General features: G+C 38.3%; 1 protein-coding gene across 8 annotated transcripts in view; it reads right to left on the bottom strand.

The window, feature by feature from the left end:
* Positions 1 to 5,528, bottom strand: part of LOC144892323 (uncharacterized) — a 104,856-nt gene extending 99,328 nt beyond the window's left edge. For 4 of the 8 annotated variants that reach the window (XM_078778283.1, XM_078778281.1, XM_078778280.1 and 1 more), the window contains exon 1: positions 5,400 to 5,479. The gene's annotated coding sequence lies outside the window, so the exon portion shown is untranslated. Of the gene's footprint in view, positions 1 to 5,399 lie in introns of all 8 variants that reach the window. The other 4 variants (XM_078778284.1, XM_078778285.1, XM_078778282.1 and 1 more) reach the window with 2 other exon arrangements.
* Positions 5,529 to 6,000: the final 472 nt, after the last annotated feature.

A 6,000-nucleotide genomic window follows, 5' to 3' on the forward strand; every position in this document is an offset into this window, starting at 1 on the left:
CCACTACTTGACTTCTTCCTCTTCTCGTCAATCCTCTTTCCAACTTCATCATCCCACCACCATCCCACCACTAATTAAGATACATGCAACACAAAATCTCCACAACTCTTCCTTTACTAATTAAGATACATCAAACCCAAAATCTCCACTACTCTTCCTTTACTAACTAAGATACATGAAACCCAAAATCTCCACTACTCTTCCTTTACTAATTAAGATACATGAAACCCAAAATCTCCACTGCTCTTCCTTTTCTAATTAAGATACGTGAAACCCAAAATCTCCACTACTCTTCCTTTACTAATTAAGACACATGAAACCCAAAATCTCCACTACTCTTCCTTTACTAATTAAGATACATGAAACCCGAAATCTCCACAACTCTTCCTTTACCAATTAAGATACATGAAACCCGAAATCTCCACAACTCTTCCTTTACCAATTAAGACACATGAAACCCAAAATCTCCACGACTCTTCCTTTACTAATTAAGATACATGAAACCCAAAATCTCCACAAATCTTCCTTTACTAATTAAGATACATGAAACCCGAAATCTCCACAACTCTTCCTTTACCCATTAAGATACATGAAACCCGAAATCTCCACAACTCTTCCTTTACTAATTGAGATACATGAAAGGCAAAATCTCCACAACTCTTCCTTCACTAATTGAGATACATGAAGGGCAAAATCTCCACAACTCTTCCTTCACTAATTGAGATACATGAAACACAAAATCTCCACAACTCTTCCCTTACTAATTAAGATACATGAAACACAAAATCTCCACAACTCTTCCTTGACTAATTAAGATACATGAAACACAAAATCTCCACAACTCTTCCTTGACTAATTAAGATACATGAAACACAAAATCTCCACAACTCTTCCTTTTCTAATTAAGATACATGAAACACAAAATCTCCACAACTCTTCCTTGACTAATTAAGATACATGAAAGGCAAAATCTCCACAACTCTTCCTTGACTAATTAAGATACATGAAACACAAAATCTCCACAACTCTTCCTTTACTAATTGAGATACATGAAAGGCAAAATCTCCACAACTCTTCCTTCACTAATTGAGATACATGAAAGGCAAAATCTCCACAACTCTTCCTTCACTAATTAAGATACATGAAACACAAAATCTCCACAACTCTTCCTTCACTAATTAAGATACATGAAACACAAAATCTCCACAACTCTTCCTTGACTAATTAAGATACATGAAACACAAAATCTCCACAACTCTTCCTTCACGAATTGAGATACATGAAACACAAAATCTCCACAACTCTTCCTTTTCTAATTAAGATACATGAAACACAAAATCTCCACAACTCTTCCTTGACTAATTAAGATACATGAAACACAAAATCTCCACAACTCTTCCTTGACTAATTAAGATACATGAAACACAAAATCTCCACAACTCTTCCTTGACTAATTAAGATACATGAAACACAAAATCTCCACAACTCTTCCTTTACTAATGAAGATACATGAAACACAAAATCTCCACAACTCTTCCTTTACTAATGAAGATACATGAAACACAAAATCTCCACAACTCTTCCTTTACTAATGAAGATACATGAAACACAAAATCTCCACAACTCTTCCTTTACTAATGAAGATACATGAAACACAAAATCTCCACAACTCTTCCTTTACTAATTAAAGTACATGAAACCTGAAATCTCCACAACTCTTCCTTTACAAATTAAGATACATGAAACCCAAAATCTCCACAACTCTTCCTTTACTAATTAAGATAAATGAAACCCAAAATCTCCACAACTCTTCCTTTACTAATTAAGATACATGAAACCCGAAATCTCCACAACTCTTCCTTTACTAATTAAGGTACATGAAACCCAAAATCTCAACAACTCTTCCTTTACTAATTAAGGTACATGAAACCCGAAATCTACACAACTCTTCCCTTACTCACAAAGATGTTAAAAAACCGAAATCTCCACAACTCTTCCTCTACTCACGAAGATGTTTAAAACCCCAAATCTCCACAACTCTTCCTCTACTCACGAAGATGTTTAAAACCCGAAATCTCCACAACTCTTCCGCTACTCATAAATATGTTTAAAACCCGAAATCTCCACAACTCTTCCTCTACTCACAAAGATGTTTAAAACACGAAATCTCCACAACTCTTCCTCTACTCACAAAGATGTTTAAAACCCGAAATCCCCACAACTCTTCCTCTACTCACAAAAATGTTTAAAACCCGAAATCTCCACAACTCTTCCGCTACTCACAAAGATGTTTAAAACCCGAAATCTCCACAACTCTTCCTCTACTCACAAAGATGTTTAAAACACGAAATCTCCACAACTCTTCCTCAACTCACAAAGATGTTTAAAACCCGAAATCTCCACAACTCTTCCTCTACTCACAAAAATGTTTAAAACCCGAAATCTCCACAACTCCTCCTCAACTCACAAAGATGTTTAAAACCCGAAATCTCCACAACTCTTCCTCTACTCACAAAGATGTTTAAAACCCGAAATCTCCACAACTCCTCCTCAACTCACAAAGATGTTTAAAACCCGAAATCTCCACAACTCTTCCTCTACCCACAAATTGTTTAAAACCCGAAATCTCCACAACTCTTCCTCTACTCACAAAAATGTTTAAAACCCGAAATCTCCACAACTCTTCCGCTACTCACAAAGATGTTTAAAACCCGAAATCTCCACAACTCTTCCTCTACTCAGAAAGATGTTTAAAACCCGAAATCTCCACAACTCCTCCTCTACTCACAAAGATGTTTAAAACCCGAAATCTCCACAACTCCTCCTCTACTCACAAAGATGTTTAAAACCCGAAATCTGCACAACTCCTCCTCTACTCACAAAGATGTTTAAAACCCGAAATCTCCACAACTCTTCCTCTACTCACAAAGATGTTTGAAACCCGAAATCTCCATAACTCTTCCTCTACTCACAAAGATGTTTAAAACCCGAAATCTCCACAACTCTTCCTCAACTCACAAAGATGTTTGAAACCCGAAATCTCCACAACTCTTCCTCTACTCACAAAGATGTTTAAAACCCGAAATCTCCACAACTCTTCCTCTACTCACAAAGATGTTTAAAACCCGAAATCTCCACAACTCCTCCTCTACTCACAAAGATGTTTAAAACCCGAAATCTCCACAACTCTTCCTCTACTCACAAAGATGTTTAAAACCCGAAATCTCCACAACTCCTCCTCTACTCACAAAGATGTTTAAAACCCGAAATCTCCACAACTCTTCCTCTACTCACAAAGATGTTTAAAACCCGAAATCTCCACAACTCCTCCTCTACTCACAAAGATGTTTAAAACCCGAAATCTCCACAACTCTTCCTCTACTCACAAAGATGTTTAAAACCCGAAATCTCCACAACTCCTCCTCTACTCACAAAGATGTTTAAAACCCGAAATCTCCACAACTCTTCCGCTACTCACAAAGATGTTTAAAACCCGAAATCTCCACAACTCCTCCTCTACTCACAAAGATGTTTAAAACCCGAAATCTCCACAACTCTTCCTCTACTCACAAAGATGTTTAAAACCCGAAATCTCCACAACTCCTCCTCTACTCACAAAGATGTTTAAAACCCGAAATCACCACAACTCTTCCTCTACTCACAAAGATGTTTAAAACCCGAAATCTCCACAACTCCTCCTCTACTCACAAAGATGTTTAAAACCCGAAATCTCCACAACTCCTCCTCTACTCACAAAGATGTTTAAAACCCGAAATCTCCACAACTCTTCCTCTACTCACAAAGATGTTTAAAACCCGAAATCTCCACAACTCCTCCTCTACTCACAAAGATGTTTAAAACCCGAAATCTCCACAACTCTTCCTCTACTCACAAAGATGTTTGAAACCCGAAATCTTCACAACTCTTCCTCAACTCACAAAGATGGTTATACACGAAATCTCCACAACTCTTCCTCTACTCACAAAGATGTTTAAAACCCCAAATCTCCACAACTCTTCCTCTACTCACAAAGATGTTTAAAACCCGAAATCTCCACAACTCTTCATCTACTCACAAAGATGTTTAAAACCCGAAATCTCCACAATTCTTCCTCTACCCACAAATTGTTTAAAACCCCAAATCTCCACAACTCTTCCTCTACCCACAAATTGTTTAAAACCCGAAATCTCCACAACTCTTCCTCTACCCACAAATTGTTTAAAACCCAAAATCTCCACAACTCTTCCTCTACTCACGAAGATGTTTAAAACCCGAAATCTCCACAACTCTTCCTCTACTCACAAAGGTATTTGAAACACGAAATCTCCACAACTCTTCCTCTACCCACAAATTGTTTAAAACCCGAAATCTCCACAACTCTTCCTCTACCCACAAATTGTTTAAAACCCGAAATCTCCACAACTCTTACTCTACTCACAAAGATGTTTAAAACCCGAAATCTCCACAACTCTTCCTCTACCCACAAATTGTTTAAAACCCGAAATCTCCACAACTCTTCCTCTACTCACGAAGATGTTTAAAACCCGAAATCTCCACAACTCTTACTCCACTCACAAAGATGTTTAAAACCCGAAATCTCCACAACTCTTACTCCACTCACAAAGATGTTTAAAACCCGAAATCTCCACAACTCTTACTCCACTCACAAAGATGTTTAAAACCCGAAATCTCCACAACTCTTACTCCACTCACAAAGATGTTTAAAACCCGAAATCTCCACAACTCTTACTCTACTCACGAAGATGTTTAAAACCCGAAATCTCCACAACTCTTCCTCTACCCACAAATTGTTTAAAACCCGAAATCTCCACAACTCTTCCTCTACTCACGAAGATGTTTAAAACCCGAAATTTCCACAACTCTTACTCCACTCACGGAGATGTTTAAAACCCGAAATCTCCACAACTCTTCCTCTACTCACGAAGATGTTTAAAACCCGAAATCTCCACAACTCTTCCTCTACTCACGAAGATGTTTAAAACCCGAAATCTCCACAACTCTTACTCCACTCACAAAGATGTTTAAAACCCGAAATCTCCACAACTCTTACTCTACTCACGAAGATGTTTAAAACCCGAAATCTCCACAACTCTTCCTCTACCTACAAATTGTTTAAAACCCGAAATCTCCACAACTCTTACTCTACTCACAAAGATGTTTAAAACACGAAATCTCCACAACTCTTCCTCTACTCACAAAGATGTTTAAAACACGAAATCTCCACAACTCTTCCTCTACTCACAAAGCTGTTTAAAACACGAAATCTCCACAACTCTTCCTCTACCCACAAATTGTTTAAAACCCGAAATCTCCACAACTCTTCCTCTACCCACAAATTGTTTAAAACCCGAAATCTCCACAACTCTTACTCCACTCACAACTCTCTTTGTGTAAAAATTTTCTTTTGTTCCGCTTCCCAGATTCACGCTTGTTCTGTGGACGACTCTTCCTCTTCTCTATCGTGTTATGTTAGCTCTCTCGAATACTCCCCGATCGTTATCTCACCCCCACCAACGTGTATTACCAGATCATTGTTTACAGACTATAATTGTGCTAAAATATATTCTAAAATAAAAATATCTATCGTTAAAATAACGAGGAAAAAGAAGGTTCGACAAGCCAAGCTAAAATATACATCCCCGTTGTGATTTTGAGAGTTCAACGTCACTGAAAGGTTGTTGTTGTTTATTGGTGTTGCCCTGTTGTTTCATGACCAAATACATTTCTCTTGACTATCCCTCATTCCAGGGGTGTGTTCAGTTACAAAGCAGATAGTTAGCGCTTTGCTTAAGCCACTTTTTAATTATTATTATTATTTTTATGTTTAAGGCTCCAGGTCCGGACCAAATAGATTATATTGTGGCGGACACGATGGCTCGCTGGCGCGATGACATCATTCCGCGCACCAGGAGGGTGTCGGCCACGCCCGAGAGGTAGGCGTGGCCTCGGGATATACACGGGGCTCACAGCCCCGAGCAC

This window comes from Myxine glutinosa, chromosome 5 (genome assembly GCF_964187855.1).
Source record: "Myxine glutinosa chromosome 5, kmMyxGlut1.1, whole genome shotgun sequence".
Taxonomy (NCBI): domain Eukaryota; kingdom Metazoa; phylum Chordata; class Myxini; order Myxiniformes; family Myxinidae; genus Myxine; species Myxine glutinosa.